This window comes from Bombina bombina, chromosome 4, assembly GCF_027579735.1.
Source record: "Bombina bombina isolate aBomBom1 chromosome 4, aBomBom1.pri, whole genome shotgun sequence".
NCBI lineage: Eukaryota > Metazoa > Chordata > Amphibia > Anura > Bombinatoridae > Bombina > Bombina bombina.
In genome coordinates this window covers 554,418,615-554,440,866 of record NC_069502.1, presented here as the reverse complement: position 1 = coordinate 554,440,866, position 22,252 = coordinate 554,418,615, and the positions used below count along the sequence as shown (strand labels likewise).

Here is a 22,252-nt window from a genome sequence, read left to right as displayed (position 1 = left end):
TTAGATGTGTGACCTATTATAGTACAGCGCTTAACAAAATTTGAATGTGAAAATTTGAATGACCTAACAAATCTCAAACAAGCATATTTTATGCCAGATAAATATTATTGTGGTAGCAGCCAAGGTTTTTCATCAAATTTGTATTTTTTGTTGGACATTCATCAACATTGCATGCTACTACTAAACACTGTGTTCAAAAGTTGGTCTATTCTGCTCAAGTCAGGAGTGTAAATGTTGCAAACGCTGCTGTCATCGAGTGCTAAAGACACAGGCAGGCTCCTGAGATTCTAGATATGATAACCTTTCCTATTGAGAGATGAGCAATAAAGTCACTAGAAACAGAGAGAAGATCTGGTCTTTAGAAATGCAGACAAAGGAGGAGGTTTAGTTATCCTAAAGAGAACTGATTATGTAGCAGTGGCACTATGATTATTAAATTATAATGAGGCATATAAAATATTATAATCTGATCCAACTAAACCTTTTACTAAAGAGTTAAATACTCTCCTAATAGAGGCCAAACATAATCAAGTAATTTACATTGATGAGTATAATTGCCTAAATAAACCAAATCCAGAAATCCCTGAATTCTATCATCTACCAAAAGTGCACAAAGATGCCGTAAATCCAACTGGTAAACCAATAGTATAGGGTATTAATTCTCTATATTCAAATTTATCAAAACATGTAGATGAATACCTGCAACCAATAGTAAAAAAGACAGTCATATTAACAAGATACTAAAAGAGATGCTATCAGCAAATTAGATGGTGTTGTGTAGAAAGAAGATTACTGCTGGGTAAAATGTGATGTTGCAGCTCTACAAATATACATACCACATGATAGACGCCTATTAAAGGTAAATGAGGAACTGAAACGGTGTGACATACTAGATTTTCATGTAATGTTCTTATTAAATAGTATATAATGTATACTAACACATAATTACTTTAAACTTAATGAAACATTCGATAACCAGATGAAAGGAACTGCAATGGGTACAACATTCGTCCCATCTTATGAAAACATATATATGAATGCGTTTGAGAATAAATATATATGGAACAACAACCCATTTAAGGAAAACATAAATATTTAATTTAGATATATAAATGCTATTATTTGGCGAGGCAATCAAGAAAGGCTTATAGGGTTCCTTAAACATATGTGTAAGAATGAGGCATAATTGTACAAAGCTTGAAGATTTTGAGAAAGAATGTAAGATTCTTGATAAACAAATTTATAGACAACGGCTACAAATGGGACACAATTGTTGCAGCTAAAGAAAAGGCTTGAAAACTGGGTAGAAACACATTTAAAAAATGCAGGACTAAAAGTAATAAAAAGAATGATTATAGGGATATTCATTTTGTAACTACATATAATGAAGGCAGCTACGTCAGAAAGGTTCTTGAGAAACACTGGGGCATTCTACAGACCCAATTCTTAAAGGCTGCATTGGCGATAAACCACAAATAATTTTAAAGAAAAATAGAAATTTGAAAAACATCTTAGCGCCCAGTAAATTACGGAATGAAAATAATAAAAAATCACAAAAAGAAAATTGGTTAAGCATACAAAAAGGTACGAACAGATGTAAGAAAGATTGCAATATGTGTAAACATATTAGAACATTGTAGTACCACTCAGGTAGTGTACCTACTAAGCTGCAGATGTAATTTGCTATATCTAGGTCGCACAAAAAGAAATATTAAAACCAGATTTCTCTTGTAAGGTGTATCCAGTCCACGGATCATCCATTACTTGTGGGATATTCTCATTCCCAACAGGAAGTTGCAAGAGGACACCCACAGCAGAGCTGTAATATAGCTCCTCCCCTAACTGTCATAGCCAGTCATTCTCTTGCAACTCTCAACAAGCTAGGACGTTGTAGGAGAGAGTGGTTAAATATAGCTAGTTTATTTTCTTCAATCAAAAGTTTGTTATTTTTAAATAGTACCGGAGTTGTACTATTTTATCTCAGGCAGTAAATAGAAGAAGAATCTGCCTGAGGTTTCTATGATCTTAGCAGGTTGTAACTAAGATCCATTGCTGTTCTCACATATGTCTGAGGGAATTACACAGATGAGGTAAAACTTCAGCGAGAGAATGGCGTGCAGTTTATTCTGCTATCAGGTATGTGCAGTTATAATTTTTTCTAGAGATGGAAAACACTAGAAAATGCTGCTGATACCGGATTAATGTAAGTTAAGCCTGAATACAGTGATTTAATAACGACTGGTATCATGCTTACTCCCAGGGGTACTACCCTTATGATATTGCAATATAAAACGTTTGCTGGCATGTTTAATCGTTTGTATATATGCTTTGGTGATAAAACTTTATTGGGGCCTAGTTTTTTCCACATGGCTGGCTTAAATTTAAACTAGAAACAGTTTTCCTGAGGCTTTCCACTGTTGTAGTATAAAAGTTACAGTTGGTGCAGTTAAAATTACAAACTGTGACATCCAGCTTCCCTCAAAGGCCCTCTGAATGCTATAGGACATTTCTAAAGGGCCCAAAGGCTTTCCAAAGTCGTTTATTGGGGAAGGTAGGGCCACAGCTAGCTGTGGCAGTTGGTTGTGACTGTTAAAAAAAAGTCTATTTCGTTTTTTTGATCCGTTTTTTTAACTAAGGGGTTAATCATCCATTTGCAAGTGGGTGCAATGCTCTGTTAGCCTATTATACACACTGTAAAAATTTCGTTTGATTTACTGCATTTTTTTACTGTTTTTCAAATTCTGACAAAATTTGTTTCTCTTAAAGGCACAGTACCATTTTTTATATTTGCTTGTTAACTTGATTTAAAGTGTTTTCCAAGCTTGCTAGTCTCATTGCTAGTCTGTATAAACATGTCTGACATAGAAGAAACTCCTTGTTTATTATGTTTAAAAGCCATGGTGGAACCCCCTCTTAGAATGTGTACCAAATGTACTGATTTCATTTTATGCAATAAAGATCATTTTCTGTCTTTAAAAAATTTTATCACCAGAGGAATCTGACGAGGGGGAAGTTATGCCGACTAACTTTCCCCACGTGTTAGACCCTTTGACTCCCGCTTAAGGGACTCACGCTCAAATGGCGCCAAGTACATCTAGGGCGCCCATAGCGTTTACTTTACAAGACATGGCGGCAGTCATGGATAATACACTGTCAGCGGTATTAGCCAGACTACCTGAACTTAAAGGTAAGCGAGATAGCTCTGGGGTGAGACAAAATGCAGAGCATACTGACGCTTTAAGAACCATGTCTGATACTGCCTCACAATATGCAGAAGCTGAGGAAAGAGAGCTTCAGTCAGTGGGTGATGTTAATGACTCAGGAAAGATACCTGATTCTAATATTTCTACATTTAAATTTAAGCTTGAACACCTCCACGTGTTGCTTAGGGAGGTTTTAGCTGCTCTGAATGACTGTGATACCATTGCAGTGCCAGAGAAATTGTGTAGACTGGATAAATACTTTGCAGTGCCGGTGTGTACTGATGTTTTTCCAAATACCTAAAAGGTTTACAGAAATGTATTAATAAGGAATGGGATAGACCAGGTGTGCCGTTCTCTTCCCCTCCTATTTTTAGAAAAATGTTTCCAAAAGATGCCACCACACGGGACTTATGGCAGACAGTCCCTAAGGCGGAGGGAGCAGTTTCTACTCTAGTAAAGCGTACTACTATCCCTGTCGAGGACATTTTTGCTTTTTTTTTTTTTTTTTTTTTTTTAAGATCCAATGGATAAAAAAATTAGAGGTTACCTTAAGAAAATATTTATTCAACAAGGTTTTATCCTACAGCCCCTTGCATGCATTGCCCCTGTCACTGCTGCTGCGGCGTACTGGTTTGAGTCTCTGGAAGAGGCTTTACAGGTAGCGACTCCATTGGATGACATACTTGGCAAACTTAGAGCACTTAAGCTAGCCAATTCTTTTATTCTGATGCCATTGTTCATTTGACTAAACTAACGGCTAAGAATTCTGGTTTTGCTATACAGGCGCGCAGAGCGCTATGGCTTAGATCATGGTCAGCTGACGTGACTTCAAAATCTAAGCTACTTAACATTCCCTTCAAGGGGCAGACCCTATTCGGGCCTGGTTTGAAGGAGATTATTGCTGATATCACTGGAGGAAAAGGTCATGCCCTTCCTCAGGACAGGTCCAAATCTAGGGCCAAACAGTCTAATTTTCGTGCCTTTCGAAACTTCAAGGCAGGTGCGGCATCAACTTCCTCTAATGCTAGACAAGAGGGAACTTTTGCTCAATCCAAGACGGTCTGGAGACCAATCCAGACCTGGAAAAAAAGTAAGCAGGCCAAAAAGCCTGCTGCTGCCTCTAAGACAACATGAAGGAACGGCCCCCTATCCGGTAACGGATCTAGTAGGGGGCAGACTTTCACTCTTCGCCCAGGCGTGGGCAAGAGATGTTCAGGATCCCTGGGCATTGGAAATTATATCCCAGGGATATCTCCTGGACTTCAAAGTTTCCCCCCCCAAAAGGGAGATTTCACCTTTCACAATTATCTGCAAACCAGATAAAGAGAGAGGCATTCTTACACTGTGTACGAGACCTCCTAGTTATGGGAGTGATCCATCCAGTTCCAAAGGAGGAACAGGGACAGGGTTTTTACTCAAATCTGTCTGTGGGTCCCAAAAAAGAGGGAACCTTCAGACCAATTTTGGATCTAAAGATCTTAAACAAATTCCTCAAAGTTCCATCATTCAAGATGGAAACTATTCGTACCATCCTACCAATGATCCAGGAGGGTCAATATATGACTACAGTGGATCTAAAGGATGCTTATCTTCACATTCCAATACACAAAGATCATCATCGGTTTCTCAGGTTTGCCTTTCTAGACAGGCATTACCAGTTTGTAGCTCTTCCCTTTGGACTAGCTACAGCCCCAAGAATCTTTACAAAGGTTCTAGGGTCGCTTCTGGCGGTCCTAAGGCCGCGGGGCATAGCAGTAGCCCCTTATTTAGACGACATCCTGATACAGGCGTCAAACTTTCAAATTGCCAAGTCTCATACGGACGTAGTACTGGCATTTCTGAGGTCGCATGGGTGGAAAGTGAACGAGGAAAAGAGTTCTCTATCCCCACTCACAAGAGTTTCCTTTCTAGGGACTCTGATAGATTCTTTAGAAATTAAAATTTACCTGACAGAGTCCAGGTTATCAAAGCTTCTAAATTCCTGCCGGGTTCTTCATTCCATTCCGCGCCCTTCGGTGGCTCAGTGTATGGAAGTAATCGGCTTAATGGTAGCGGCAATGGACATAGTTCCGTTTGCACGCTTACATCTCAGACCGCTGCAACTATGCATGCTCAGTCAGTGGAACGGGGATTACACAGATTTGTCCCCTCAACTGAATCTGGACCAAGAGACCAGGGATTCTCTTCTCTGGTAGCTATCTCGGGTCCATCTGTCCAAAGGTATGACCTTTCGCAGGCCAGATTGGACAATTATAACAACAGATGCCAGCCTTCTAGGTTGGGTTGCAGTCTGGAATTCCCTGAAGGCTCAGGGATCGTGGACTCAGGAGGAGTCTCTCCTTCCAAGAAATATTCTGGAACTAAGAGCGATATTCAATGCTCTTCAGGCTTGGCCTCAGTTAGCAACTCTGAGGTACATCAGATTTCAGTCTGACAACATCACGACTGTAGCTTACATCAACCATCAAGGGGGAACAAGAAGTTCCCTAGCGATGTTAGAAGTTTCAAAAATAATTTGCTGGGCAGAGATTCACTCTTGCCACCTATCAGCTATCCATATCCCAGGTGTAGAGAACTGGGAGGCGGATTTTCTAAGTCGTCAGACTTTTCATCCGGGAGAGTGGGAACTCCATCCGGAGGTTTTTGCACAACTGATTCATCGTTGGGGCAAACCAGAACTGGATCTCATGGCATCTCGCCAGAACGCCAAGCTTCCATGTTACGGATCCAGGTCCAGGGATCCCAAGGCGACACTGATAGATGCTCTAGCAGCGCCCTGGTCTTTCAACCTGGCTTATGTGTTTCCACCGTTTCCTCTGCTCCCTCGACTGATTGCCAAGATCAAGCAGGAGAGAGCATCGGTGATTCTGATAGCACCTGCGTGGCAACGCAGGACCTGGTATGCAGATCTAGTGGACATGTCATCCTTTCCACCATGGTCTCTGCCTCTGAGACAGGACCTTCTACTTCAGGGTCCTTTCAACCATCCAAATCTAATTTCTCTGAGGCTGACTGCCTGGAGATTGAACGCTTGATTTTATCAAAGCGTGGCTTCTCCGAGTCAGTTATTGATACCTTAATTCAGGCACGAAAGCCTGTCACCAGGAAAATTTGACATAGGATATGACGTAAATATCTTTATTGGTGTGAATCCAAGGGTTACTCATGGAGTAAGGTCAGGATTCCCAGGATATTATCTTTTCTCCAAGAAGGTTTGGAAAAAGGATTGTCAGCTAGTTCCTTAAAGGGACAGATTTCTGCTCGGTCTATTCTTTTGCACAAGCGTCTGGCAGATGTTCCAGACGTTCAGGCATTTTGTCAGGCTTTAGTTAGAATCAAGCCTGTGTTTAAACCTGTTGCTCCACCATGGAGCTTAAATTTGGTTCTTAAGGTTCTTCAAGGAGTTACGTTTGAACCTCTTCATTCCATAGATATCAAACTTTTATCTTGGAAAGTTCTGTTTTTGGTAGCTATTTCCTCGGCTCGAAGAGTCTCTGAGCTATCTGCCTTATAATGTGATTCTCCTTATCTGATTTTTCATACGGATAAGGTAGTCCTGTGTACCAAACCTGGGTTCTTACCCAAGGTGGTATCTAACAAGAATATCAATCAAGAGATTGTTGTTCCATCCTTGTGTCCTAATCCTTCTTCGAAGAAGGAACGTCTATTACACAATCTGGACGTGGTCCGTGTTTTAAAGTTTTACTTACAAGCTACTAAAGATTTTCGTCAAACATCTGCTTTGTTTGTTGTCTACTCTGGACAGAGGAGAGGTCAAAAGGCTTCGGCAACCTCTCTTTCTTTTTGGCTAAGAAGCATAATCCGCTTAGCCTATGAGACTGCTGGACAGCAGCCTCCTGAAAGGATTACAGCTCATTCCACTAGAGCTGTGGCTTTCCACTTGGGCCTTTAAAAATGAGGCTTCTGTTGAACAGATTTGCAAGGCGGCGACTTGGTCTTCGCTTCATACTTTTTCAAAATTTTACAAATTTGATACTTTTGCTTCTTCGGAGGCTATATTTGGGAGAAAGGTTTTACAGGCAGTGGTTCCTTCCATTTAAGTACCTGCCTTGTCCCTCCCTTCATCCGTGTACTTTAGCTTTGGTATTGGTATCCCACAAGTAATGGATGATCCGTGGACTGGATACACCTTACAAGAGAAAACACAATTTATGCTTACCTGATAAATTTATTTCTCTTGTGGTGTATCCAGTCCACGGCCCGCCCTGTCATTTTAAGGCAGGTAATTTTTAAATTTAAACTACAGTAACCACTGCACCCTATGGTTCCTCCTTTCTCGGCTTGTTTTCGGTCGAATGACTGGCTATGACAGTTAGGGGAGGAGCTATATTACAGCTCTGCTCTGGGTGTCCTCTTGCAACTTCCTGTTGGGAATGAGAATATCCCACAAGTAATGGATGATCCGTGGACTGGATACACCACAAGAGAAATAAATTTATCAGGTAAGCATAAATTGTGTTTTAACAAACTGTAATAACATTACAAAGGAATTTGAAAAAACACAGCTTGATGTTCTGTGTCTAAAGACCTCTGCTCCATAACCTGTCCGTCTGCTCTGAGGCAGCGGACAGAAATCAACCCGATCGGGTTGATTGACACCCCTGCTGCATTTATTCTTTTGATTCAGATAGAGGATGCAATTTTAAGCATCTTTCTAATTTACTCCTATTATCAAATTTTCTTCATTCTCTTGGTATGTTTATTTGAAAAGCAAGAATGTAAGTTTAGATGCCGGCCCATTTTTGGTGAGCAAACTGGGTTGTCCTTGCTGATTGGACAGCACCAATAAACAAGGGCTGTCCATGGGCTGAACCAAAAATTTGCTGGCTCCTTAGCTTTGATGCCTTCTTTTTCAAATAAAGATAGCAAGAGAATGAAGAAAAATTGATAATAGGAGTAAATTAGAAAGTTGCTTAAAATTGCATGCTTTGTCTGAATCATGAAAGAAAAAATTTGGGTTTAGGGAACGCTGTCTTTGTTTTTCTTTTTGCTTTTCTTTGAAGTTTCACCTTTAATACAGTTTTCTAATTTTGGGTGGTTTAGCTTAATGCATAGATTTGCCATATTCTATTGGTTATGTTCTTTGCCTGTATATAACACTCTGTCTCTTAAAGTATCAAACAATGCAATGCACTGAATATCAGCTACACCCATGGATAAACAAGTAACATAAGGAGAGTTACCATGTTAAATGCAGGTGTCCAGGTTTTGTGTATACTTTCCATCAGTTTATGTATTCTCTTATCATTGTGTTAATTAGACTAACACATTATTTTGTAAATTAAACGTTTGTTTTGTTTTGGGTTTTTTTTTACAATATTTTGCAAAGCTGAGCTAATTTTTTAGATAAATATAACCTTTACCTTCAATGGATGGTGGAAGTCAACACGATCATCACATGCAGGCTATTTATTCCTTGGCAAACAAACCTCACTATGCAGAGCTTTGAGCTTCTCTACTATCTCCACCCACACCACAAACAATTAGTTTTTCATTTGCCTCCTTAAGAGTGAAGTGATTTCTGAAGTGGTGTTATCTTCACATAATTTGATAGGGGCTCTCTAATCAATCTGGCCCCTCAGAGTGACTATGAAGGACAGAGGGGAAGACAGGAGTTCCAGCCAGGCAGTGAGAATCTTCTCCCAGTGTGGAGATGTCACAGGCCTTCCAGGTGAAATCCAGATTTATCTCCCAATCTCTTGGTCTAAAGTGTGATGCTCCTTGTGTGAAATACGGATCTATCTGCTAATTCCTTGGTTTACATTGTGCTATTCCTTGTAACATCCTTGGCACTGCCTTGAATGTGTCTTTTACTTGATGCAGAAGAGGAAGACGCTGATCGGTTAAGTACTTTACACCTTCCACGGCCCACTAGCTATTACATGGGACACTACAGTGTTGTTTCACATAGCCTGGGGGTAAGAATACTTTACAAACACTTTGGCACTGTTTATTGCACTGTGGAAATTGTAAAATGCTGGCTCTTTAAATAGCACTGGCATTAGCACATAGCAATGCAATCAGCCATTAATAATAGTTTGCTCACCTCCTCATTTTAATGTTTTTGACTATAAATGCACTTGCAAACATATAAGGAAACCCTTTATGGACAGGAAGGGGTTTATTTAGAAAACCATGCATGATGGGATATATATATATATATATATATATATATATATATATATATATATAAAATGTAAGATATGTGCATTTGTGCGGAGCCCGAGAGGTGTCACACAAGATTTTTTTTTTTTAATAAATTGTGAGCACATTTTGCTAAATCGTGCTTACAATTTAGCTAAATCTTGAGCACATTTTTCTAAATCGTGCACACTATTTAGCTATATCGTGCGCACAATTAAGCTAAATCGTGAGCATGATTTATAATTAATTGTAATCATGCTATTCCACCGTAATTATGAATCCTACCACTTACAGATCAGGCTCACCAGCTAATATTAGTTTCAGTTCAGTCAGTGTTAGGATCATGGTGTATTGTATGAGATTGTGTGTGTGTGGGGTGTTGTATGAGAGTGTGTGTGTGGTATGTGTGTTGTGTGTGTGTGTGGTATGCGTGTAATATGACAGTGTGTGTGTGTGTTGTATGAGTGTGTGGTGTGTGTGTTGTATGAGTGTTGTATGAAAGTGTGTGCGTTATTACGTTTTTACAACACTTTCAAATTTGACTACAATCAGGAATAAAGCATCCACATATTTTAGTCTCTTTGCCAACAATTGCAGTTATCATGTTGTTTGTTTCTTAACTTTGGGTTACAAAGTTATGTGGTATCATGGCACGGGGGGTCTTGGGGGAAAACGTTTGAAGAACCCTGATATAGATAACACTGAGCTGACTCTCATTGAATCGTGAGTGATTACTGATTGGCTAAATTCAAGTATGCACACACCTCTGAGATAAGGGGGATTGGTGCAAAGCCTTAGATACAAGGTAATCACAGATTATTTAACATTGTTATGTACTGGAAATGCAAGAAGAATTGCAAGAAAGAGACAGGTAGCCCAACTCTATAAGTATATATGTAATGAAACAAAATTACATTCAAATTGGCACATACATACTAAATAACTTTATTAAAAAGTTGCCAATAAATCAGAGTCCAGCTGGACTGCACACACACACAAACATACACTGTTAAAAGTAGCTTAAACTCAGTACTGTAGATCTCAGCCTTCTAAATAGTAATATTACAGAAAATAATGTTTGATACAATGTACTCCAATGATATTGGTGAATAAACCTCTTATAAGGTTATGCCATTGAATACTGCATCAAGTGAATGCATAGACAGATTCTGAGATTTGCATTTGGTGAGAACAATTGAGCTATCACTTACTATTATGGATACCAATATACCTAATCCAGATATTTTATATATATATATATATATATATATATATATATATATATATATATATATATATCGGTTCAAAATAAAAAAATGTTTTATCTCAATCAAACTGCAGCTCTCATTCGCATACTTGCAATAGCAAGGCTAAATAAGATACATATCTTGTGCTTGTAAATAGTGGCTGTGATATAACTTGGATTGTGATATTTAAGTATCTTAGAATGTACAGTAATACCAAGGCTAGAAATAGCGTACCCACAATTGTTTGTATATTCAATCACAATGATATCTGTTATAGCTAAGTGGTTTAGTGCATCTTAAATATACTAGTGCTGTAAAGACAACCAACAATTTCTAATAGCTATCAGTGCCGACGAATCCCACTGCTAAATTGTATCACAATACACACACACTAAGCTGAAAAAAGTCCCTTCTATAGCGGGGACTTGTATTACTTTTATGCTACCTGCAGATGCATTCAAATTGAATATTAGAGTACTGAGCAAGCAATTTTAAAAGAGAGGAGGTACTATGACTTTGTGAGAGTGCCCCTATTTTAGCATTGTATTGTGAAAGGATAACTATGCTTTGTGAGCATTGTAATACTAAATGTACTGTTTGTCACATAACATAACACTAACATTGGGCTTTTAGAAATTCATGTGACTGAAGCTGAGGTGCACAGTTACTTAGAAAAAAGACATTATTCACTGGCACATGTCGGTAATTGGAGAATCACGCTATGGGGACATGACGGCATGATTTGTTTGTATGAGCGGAATCGGTGCTGTGGTTATGGTCTCCATTGATTTGGGAGTCCAACTCCATTGCAGTTTATGTTAATGTATCATTTTTATTTATACCCTAATTTAATTTCGGGCAGAGTGGACTGGTGATATAACTAGTATTGACCTATTTTGGATACTAGATTTTTAATTAATCACAATAAAGTTGAGGACGATAGTGCGCCAAATCTCTCATTCCCTTTCTCGTTCCTTCTTATCCCTTTTTCTTCTATATTTCCTATTATCTGTTGAATTTGATAAGTGCACAGTTACTTACCAGTTTGTGCTGATCCTCACTGACACATAGGGCTCGATTTATCAATCAAGGGGCAGACACGGGCGTACATATTCGTCCCTGTCCGCCCAAGCTCTCCTCTGGTGGGCAGCAATCTGCTATCGGAATTTAACATTGCACACAAGCGCTATTTTGTGCTCGCCTACAATCCCGCTACCTACCCACACACAGCCAATCATGCGCGGGCAGGAGCTGACAATCTCCCTGGTCAGACGAAAAAAAGAGAGTAGGGAAGTAGCGGTCTCATGCCTGCTGCTTGATAAATCGTGACTATAGGTTCTCTTGTGAGAACCTGCAGTCATAGGGAGGAGAAGGGCTTAAATTGTGCCCATAATGATGTCCAGTTCATGAACGATGCAGTAGAATTACATAATTAACAAGTGCATAATAAAAAGACAATGCAAAAACGCCTACTCTGAATTTCCAATTAGCAGTAGATTTTTTTCTGACAAATTTAATTTTTTCTCTCATATTCCATCCCCCTGTATCATGTAACAGACATCAGCCAATCATAGACTATATATATATATATATATATATATATATATATATATATATACACACTGTGTAATGAGGGGGCGCTCTATAGGTTAATATATATAACTAGCAACCAAATACCTTTCAAGTACCATATGAAATAAAAAAAATATATATATATATATATTTTTTTAGGGGTGTGCATCTTCACTGGTCTCACAATTAGATTTGATTACGATTATCATGTCAACGATTCGATTTGATTCGATTCCACGATGCATCACGATTACTATCCATGGTTTTCATCAACAAATTCATATTTTTATTTAGAACACTAAATAGTAAATGTGTGTATAATATATATATATATATATATATATATACTGTATATAAACACACACATAACTTGAGTCAATCCCTTTAACCAATCCCGTGCAGGCTTCTCCTCTCTACCCATGCTCACTCAAAGAGCCCTGACTAGTGCTGCATAATGCAGAAGATCTAAGATGGGGGTCCCAAACCAGGATGCCAGGGTACCATCAGTGCACGGGGCCAGGCCCCTGAATGGAGTCACCCCCTGATTATATATATATATATATATATATATATATTTATTTATTTTATTTTTTTTATTATATTTTTTTTTAAACATAGAGGGCCAATTGACAAGTACATTACATTACAGAACCATGATACCAAACTTAAATAACATGTAAAGATATTTATACATAAATGATAAAAATGCAACACAATACAATAGTGTAAGACAGCTATATATTGTATAAACCACAGCTCTATAGAAGTACAGTGTGTGTGTGCAATGTGTGATACAATAGTGTGAGACAGCTATATAATGTATAAACCACAGCTCTATAGAAGTACAGGTAGCCCTCAGTTTACGCCGGGGTTAGGTTCCAGAAGGAATGGTTGTAAATCGAAACCGTTTTAAATTGAAACCCAGTTTATAATGTAAGTCAATGGGAAGTGAGGCAGATAGGTTCCAGGCCCCTCTCAAAATTGTCATAAGTAACATCTAATACATTATTTTTAAAGCTTTGAAATGAAGACTTTAAATGCTAAACAGCATTATAAACCTAATAAAATAATCACACAACACAGAATATATAATTAAACTAAGTTAAATTAACAAAAACATTTGCTAAACAGCATTATAAACCTAATAAAATAATCACACAACACAGACTTCACTTGCATTTTTCTGCAAACAGTTCTTTCTATGCATTCCAATCTGGACTGATTTATAGACAGGAAGATCTTGTTCCTTATAAATCTGCTCGATAGCTCAGGTCTGGTTAAACTGATTAATTTCAGCTTGCTTGGCTTTGCTGCAACACAAGCGGACAGCTCCACCTACTGGCTATTTTAATAAATGCACTGCTTCTCAATGCTTTTCAATAGCAGTCACATGACTGGAAAAAAAGGTTGTTATTCTGAAACGGTGTAAACTGAACCGTTGTAAAACGAGGGCCACCTGTACAGTGTATATGTGTGATACAATAGTGTGAGACAGCTATATATTGTATAAACCACAGCTCTATAGAAGTACAGTGTAGTATATGTGTGTAATGTGTGATACAATAGTGTGAGACAGCTATATAATGTATAATGGATAAACCACAGCTCTATAGAAGTACAGTGTATAATATACACTGTACTTCTATAGAGCTGTGGTTTATACATTATATAGCTGTCTCACACTATTGTATCACACATTACACACATATACACTGTAGTTCTATAGAGCTGTGGTTTATACAATATATAGCTGTCTCACACTATTGTATCACACATATACACTGTACTCCTATAGAGCTGTGGTTTATACAATGTATAGCTGTCTCACACTACTGTATCACACATATACACTGTACTTCTATAGAGCTGTGGTTTATACATTATATAGCTGTCTTACACTGTTGTATCACACATTACACACATTACACACATATACACTGTATATGTGTGTAATGTGTGATACAATAGTGTGAGATAGCTATATAATGTATACATGCATTGCACACACAGTACAGGAATATCTCTAAGAAGTTGAACAAAACAAACAAAACAAAACAAATAAAAAAGAAGTTGAACCGTTAACTTATTTGCATTAGAAGTTCCTAAAAGCTCAGGACTCACCGCTGACATCTCAGTCAGCCGATCCTTCATGGCCGAACTTGGTGCTGCCTCACTATTTTCAGGGAGCGGTTTTCCCGGTGAGTTCAACCGGCGCCGCCCCCTTTCCTCAGCCCGACGTCATGGCAACCACAGCTGTAAGCAGCAGGAGAAGGGAGCACTCCGCGCAAGCACGCTGTCAAACACTTCCCGCCCACTCCAAGGGTGAGACCGTTACGCAATCTGAGGGTTGTTGTTTGAAAGGCGTGCTTGTTGAAAGCAATAGGCTGGTCTGTGGGAGGAAATGAAGGGAGAAAGTTCCTAGTTTTGCCATGCAGGGTCACGTGACGTGTTAATCGATTTGGCTCTTCACTGCATCGATGCAGCATCGTTAAAGGCTGCATCGTGGTGCCGATTATTTTCAACACCCCTAATATATATATAAAACAAATCTCAATTAGCATAAAGATCAAACCAAATATTTAAAAAGTTATTAAGGAATGTCCCAATAGAGAGTTCCAATATGTGGACAATGGATGATGTGCTATATCCATTGTGGTGGAACAATCTAATTCTGTCCGTAGGGCACAGTAACAGGGCTGCTCTCCTCCTCACAGAATTTATCCGGAACTACAAATGAAATAGGAGAATAGAGGGGCGTCTCATGCGTATATCAGTATGCCAATAAATCAGATAAGATAAAGCCAAATGGGTACTCACATTAGGCCCAAGAACACTTATGTACTGGCAGATGTGGGCTGGTAGCTTGGGGTGTACCAGCTAACCCTCTCCAGGCGTAGATTGGTCAATGCAGGGGGATCCTACCACACTCAGTTTGAGTTGGAAGTTGGTTGCAGTGGTAGTAACTGCTCAAGAAGGTGATAAACCAAGCCTGATGAAACAGCCCATACTGGGGCTGAGAAACACGTTGTATTTTAACCATTGCTTGTTTATGTGTTTAATCTTGTTTTTAATAAACTAACTTGTTTTATACAAGCATTTGTTTATCACCTTCTTGTGCAGTCACTACCACTGCAACCAACTTCCAACTCAAACTGAGTGTGGCAGGATCCACCTGCATTGACCAATCTACGCCTGGAGAGGGTTAACTGGTACACCCCAAGCTACCAGCCCGCATCTACCAGTACATAAGTGTACTTGGGCCTAATGTGAGTACCCATTTGGCTTTATCTTACATCTGATTGATTGGCATACTGATATACACATGAGGCGCCCCTCTATTCTCCTATTTCCAATCACAGACTAGTATACGTATACTATGTGAGCTTGTGCACATACTCAGTAGTATGTTGTTCCCCAGAAAGTGTGAATACAAAAAGAGTGTGCACAATTTGATAATGGAAGTAAATTGGAAAGGGTCTTAAAACTGCTCTTTCTGAATCATAAAATGTTATTTTGACTTGAGTGTCCCATTTAACTAACTACTTTGCAATGAAACACTCAATTAACAGTGCACTGATTCAAATATAAGGTCACAGCAGTTCTCAATAGACCCCTGCCTTACCCCTAACTGCACCTTACATTATCCCTTAAATACTCCTCACCATAACTTAACCCTAAAGACCCCTGTTAACCCTTACTGCCCCTAAATTAACCCCATTAATATTGCTGTGGGATAATAGTTATTGTGTTAATGTACATTTATTATAATGCCTATTAGGTAGATAAAGTGGGTATCACTTCCCTGTATATGATCATGGATAACCAGTAACCAACCTTTTGTAAGATATGCAACTATTAGGCGTATACAACAGTACAAAACGCAGCATACTCTGTTCTATGCACTGTGTTGTATGTATTTGCCTTGGTTTTTCATATACAACAAAAGACTGGTTATCCATATGATATGGCTAAGAAATAGATGTAACGCGGCATTATGTGTCAGGACGAGTCGGACAGTGATTCGGGAGTCAGGAATCGGATTGGTGGAGCATCCATAATAGGAGAATCTGTGTCTCGTCCCTCATGCATCACGTGCCCAACAAGTGAACTGATTAATTGGTTCATGAACTGGTTCAGTTAAATGAACCATCCGAAATTAACTGATTCATCAAGATGAATCGGACTTCCCATCTCTACTAACACACTGAATTGAAAGTATTAGTAGCTGGTGGGCGGGAGCTCCTCCTCCTGTAGATAGGTCATCAAAACATGACTAGCTAGGGGAGGAGCACACTGATCTGTAAGGGGGGACGTCATGCTTAAAGGGACAGTATACACCAATTTTCATACTACTATAAAGAAGAATATGCACAGATACTGATCTAAAAATAAAGTATAAAATCTTTTAAAAACTTTAGAAACTCCAAATTTAGCACTGTTGAGGAAATTAGCTGGAACACCCAGTGAAAGGGGCTGGGTGCAGATACTCTTCCCCGCCCCCTTCCCTGCATATGAAAAAGACAGATTAGGCAAACTGGAACCAGCAGTGCTCTGTAAACGCACGTATACATCTAACACTTTGGGGCTTGGGTAGGAGTCTGAAACCAGCACAATGTTATTAAAAAATAAGCAAAACTATATATTGTTACAAAAAAACTCCCAGGTGGACTGTATAAATGGATCATCTGCAAAACATTTATGCAAAGAAAAATCTAGTGTATAATGTGCTCACGATTTAGCAAAATGTGCGCACGTACATTTGTGCACTTTGTGACCTAAAAAAATTAGGAAGAAGGCAGCTACAATCCGCATTCGGCTCTTTTCGGGGCCAGATTTATTCTTTTGAAAGCGCAGCCTACGGAGATCTGTGCAAATCCAGATCTTCATGTGTTGTAATTACGGCTGCCTTCTTCCCGATTATGAAGTGCATAAATGCATATATGTATTATTATAAAGGACCTATTTAATATTTGGACCAGGCCTAGATGTTATTATATTCAAGGTTTGACAGTTCTTTATTTCAAACTGGAGTCTTTCCAGTTTTTCTTCAGAGTCTGATGACCAAGTTACTTGATGAACACAATATATCGAAGGATGCTTTACTTCTTTCTTTCCTCCATTCAGATACACATTTACACATTTCTCTTATTTGTGATGAAGAGCTACAAAATGGAAAAACGTCCCCATTCAGAACTTTACCATCGATCTTATAGACCCTCACAGGTACTTCATCTCGAAGATATTCTTGTCAAAGCCTCATCAGCAGAATCAGTAGAACTAACCTAGACTTGTCAGCCATCAAGTTTATATTCACAGTAAACTTACAATGAGAAAAGATGCAGGTATCCTGTGGAAGACACAAATCCATCACAAGGTTGTATCTGCAATTCATATTCCAGTTTCTGGGTCATTTAATGTCCCAGATTTCTTGAGTCACTAGAGGATTCATCAAACTTCCAGGAAATAGATCCGATGGCAACAAGAGAGAACTATAAGGATGCCAAGATTGGGCAAGATGCAAAGATCCTTGAGTCTTTACAATGCATGCGATTGCACTTTCTTAGTGGTTTAAAATAGCATGCATGTTGTCTGGTTGTTGTTGGGGGTTTTTCACTAAGTGATTAAAAATATTGTGTGGCATTTAGCTTTTGTCTCTTACCTGGCAAAAGAGTGTTTTGGATTTAGTTCTATTTGCAGGGCAGAATTATCATTTTTTTTCTGTTTTTTTATTTCCTTCTTTTTTTTCAGTCTACAAGCTTTCATCTGAGGCTACATTTTTTTTTTTAATCACAACCAAAAATTGCTTTCACTGATAATCCAGTTACTGAATTCTTGATTCTCAATAACAAAGCATACAAGTTAAAAAGGATTGAACTTCTAGAAAGGGTCAGGGGTGCAGCGGCTCCAAGGACCAAGTGCTTGGGGGGGGGGGTGCATAGCAACCAGTCTATACATAGGTGTGTGTTTGTGTGTAGAATGTGTACAATCCTAATGCAGGGGAACCTTTTATTAGTGTGTCTATCTATTTATACTCAAAATAATTATATAGCTTAGCATGTGTGTCATTACCATTACTTACTACTGAGTTACCTTTTGGGGTGTCTTAAAAACAAATTTTGCACCAGGGCCACCTGTTAAGTAGGTCAGCTACTGCTCAGGGTTCATTCCATAAGGGCCATCTCAACGTTATAGGCAATGGATGCAGGCATATCACCTTCAGGTTTTTGTCATTTGGCAATTTGGAAGGCTCATATATTCTCCTTCCAGTAGCAAAAGTATATATAGTCTATACATTAAAGGCAACTGCCCACTATTTTTGAAAATACAAATCTTCTAAGAAAAAAAATTATACATTTTACAGTTATAGAAATGAAAATAATTACATTACTGTGTACTTTAGTATGGATATTCAGCATAAATATAGTTTCCATCTACTCTTAAATGTGTGACTGGGGGTGCATATGCATAACAGTGGTAGAGTATCCACAGTTAGTCTCCATGTGACCTTTATTAATGTATAACTTCAACGTAACTCCCTCAGTATCAGATTTTACATTAGCCTGGGTATATATTTAGGAATACATATGTTCTTAACTACTGTAATTTTAAAATAATAATGCAAACTATATACCACAAGCCCAACGGGAATGCATAATAGGAAGAGGTAAAGTGAGGTGTTAGTTTAGATTCTTCAATCAAGAAGTATTTTATTTTAAAATGGTGCCAGTGAGTACTATTTTTCTCAGGGAGAAATCGTCAGTCTATAACTTCCCAAGAGGAGTGGAGACATCTTATTTTCTGCCCTGATGTTGATGATCTTAGCAAACGTTATCTAAGATCCTGCTGGTTCCCACAGAGCAGTTGAAGGTAGTGTAAGGCAACATCTTCAGTGTGGAGAACTGTGTCATGCTACAAGCAGCATTGAGGTATGTTCAGTCTTTTGTGTCTGGGGAGACTAGATACATCAGAACTGGCTGACATTATTCCCTAGCTGGGGAAGGGTAATCAGTATGCACTATGGGAAAATGGTGTACCTGGAATCCCTTTTATTTTGCTTATTTAATAGTGTGTTTGGTGTCACTTTAAATATGCTGTGTGGGCTGACGCTGGGAGATGCGGTTTGCTATTTCAGGGCTAACGTTATTATGGCTTCATAACTGGCTTGACAGAGATTGCTGTTGCACTTTTATTATCGTGTATAAGAGGGGCACATGGCGTTTTTTTAGTATAATATTGACAGACCGACATGTTGTTTTGTCGTCCCATGCGGGTCTCTGTACGGCTCGAGTTACGCCCACGATGGGCGGGGCCTATTTTCACGCGCTCAGCAGCGCAGTATTATTCCGGATCGGCAGCAGGGTCCTGAGGCTCCGGTAGGGCCTAAGTCAGTTTGCACTCATTAAGTACAGAGAGAATTGGGAGCGCTTCTTCTGGAGGATCAGTACGATCCGAGGGCAGGTAGGCGCCACAGCAGTGCTGTGGCGAGGTGCAGGGGCCTGAAGTGTGTTAATAAATTGGATTAAGTTGTCAAAATTTGATATAGAACTTGTCCAAGAACGGAGCAATATTATTAAGTGAATTTGGGCACATAAAGGCACTTTTTATTGTTGCGAAAGTTGTTTTGACTGATTGCAGAAAAATTGTTGCGCTTTTATTATTTAAAGGCGCAGTACACGTTTTTAGTTCAAAATTTTTGTATATGTAATTTGACTTCAGAGCTCAATATATCAAGTAAAGAACGACTATTATTGCTATTGCTAGTCTGTTTAACATGTCTGAACTTGAGGAAAATACTTGTTCTATGTGTTTGGATGCCATTGTGGAATCCCCTCTTACTTTTTGTCCCTCATGTACTGAAAGGGCCTTACAATGTAAAGAGCAGATTTTCTTTAAGGAAAGTGTGTCTAAGGATGCTTCTCAGTCTGATGAGAATCAGGGTATGCCGCTACTTTCTCCCCATGCGTCACAACCTTTAACGCCCACCCAAGCGACGCCGGATTCTTCAACCGCGTCTACTTCATATACTCTGCAGGATATGGCTGCAGTTATGTCATCTACCCTTACAGAGGTTTTATCTAAGTTGTCAGTGTTACAGGGCAAACGCAGCAGAACAGAAGTCAATTTGAATACTGCAACCTCTGATGCTTTGTTGGCTATTTCCGATGTACCCTCACAGGGATCTGAATTGGGGGTCAGGGAACTTCTGTCTGAGTGGAAACTTTCCGATTCGGGAAGTATGTTACCTCAGACGGACTCGGACGTCATGTCCTTTAGATTTAAGCTTGAACACCTCCGCCTGTTACTTCGGGAGGTTTTAGCGACTCTGGATGACTGTGACTCTATTGTGGTACCACCAGAGAAATTGTGTAAGATGGACAAATACTTAGAGGTGCCTGCTTACTCTGATGTTTTTCCGGTTCCTAAGAGAATCTCGGAAATTATTATGCGGGAATGGGAAAGACCGGGTATCCCGTTCTCACCTTCTCCTAATTTTAAGAAAATGTATCCCATATCTGACACTGTTCGGGACTCTTGGCAAACAGTCCCTAAGGTGGAGGGAGCTATATCTACCCTGGCTAAGCGTACAACTATTCCTATTGAGGACAGTTGTGCTTTCAAAGACACTATGGATAAGAAATTAGAGGGTCTTCTAAAAAAGTTATTTATTCATCAGGGTTTCCTTTTACAACTGACGGCCTGCATTGTACCAGTTACCACTGCGGCGGCCTTCTGGTTTGATGCCTTAGAAGAGTCTCTTAAGACTGAGACTCCTTTAGAGGAAATTTTGGATAGAATTAAGGCTCTTAAGCTGGCTAATTCTTTTATTACGGATGCCGCCTTTCAGATTGCCAAATTGGCAGCTAAGAATGCCGGGTTTGCCATTTTAGCGCGTAGAGCGTTATGGTTAAAATCTTGGTCTGCTGATGTGTCATCTAAGTCAAAGCTTTTGGCGATTCCTTTCAAGGGGAAAACCCTATTCGGGCCTGACTTGAAAGAAATCATTTCTGACATTACGGGAGGTAAGGGTCATCTTCTACCTCAGGATAAAGCAGCTAAACTGAGGGGTAAACAAAATAATTTTCGTTCCTTTCGGAATTTCAAAGGAGTCCCGCTTCTTCTTCCGCTAAACAGGAAGGAAATTTTGCTCAAGCCAAGTCCGTCTGGAGACCCAACCAGGCTTGGAACAAAGGTAAACAACCCAAGAAGCCCACTGCTGCTCCCAAGACAGCATGAAGGGGCGGCCCCCGATCCGAGACTGGATCTTGTAGGGGGCATACTTTCTCTCTTTACCCAGGCTTGGATAAGAGACGTTCAGGACCCCTGGACACTGGAAATCGTGTCCCAAGGTTATCAACTGGAATTCAAAAATTCTCTCCCAAGGGGGAGGTTTCTTCTTTCACGATTGTCTGTCGACCAGATAAAAAGAGAGGCGTTCTTACGTTGTGTAAAAGACCTCTCTACTATGGGAGTAATCCGTCCCGTTCCAATACTGGAACAGAGGCAGGGGTTTTACTCAAATCTTTTCGTGGTTCCCAAAAAAGAGGGAATGTTCAGACCCATTTTAGATCTCAAGAGTCTAAACAAGTTTCTCAGAGTCCCATACTTCAAGATGGAGACTATTCGAACAATTCTACCATTGATCCAGGAGGGTCAATATATGACTACCGTGGACTTGAAGAATACATATCTTCATATTCCTATCCACAAGGATCATCATCAGTTCCTAAGGTTTGCCTTCCAGGACAAACATTTTCAGTTTGTGGCTCTTCGCTTCGGGTTGGCCACAGCACCCAGGATCTTCACGAAGGTTCTAGGGTCCCTTCTGGCAGTTCTCAGGCCGCAGGGTATTGCAGTGGCGCCTTATCTAGACGATATTCTGATCCAGACGTCGTCTTACCATCTAACAAAATCTCATACAGACATGGTTCTGTTGTTTCTGAGGACTCACGGGTGGAAAGTGAATCTAGAAAAGAGTTTGTTAATTCCACAGACCAGGGTTCCCTTCTTGGGAACTCTAATAGATTCCATATCCATGAAAATTTTCTTGACAGAGGTCAGAAAGTT

The 22,252-nt window shown here is 39.4% G+C and overlaps 1 protein-coding gene across 2 annotated transcripts in view; it reads left to right on the top strand.

Moving 5' to 3' along the window:
* The window catches only part of SNX14 (sorting nexin 14), a 517,711-nt gene that overhangs the window by 409,031 nt on the left and 86,428 nt on the right, over window positions 1-22,252 (top strand). The window lies entirely within an intron of this gene.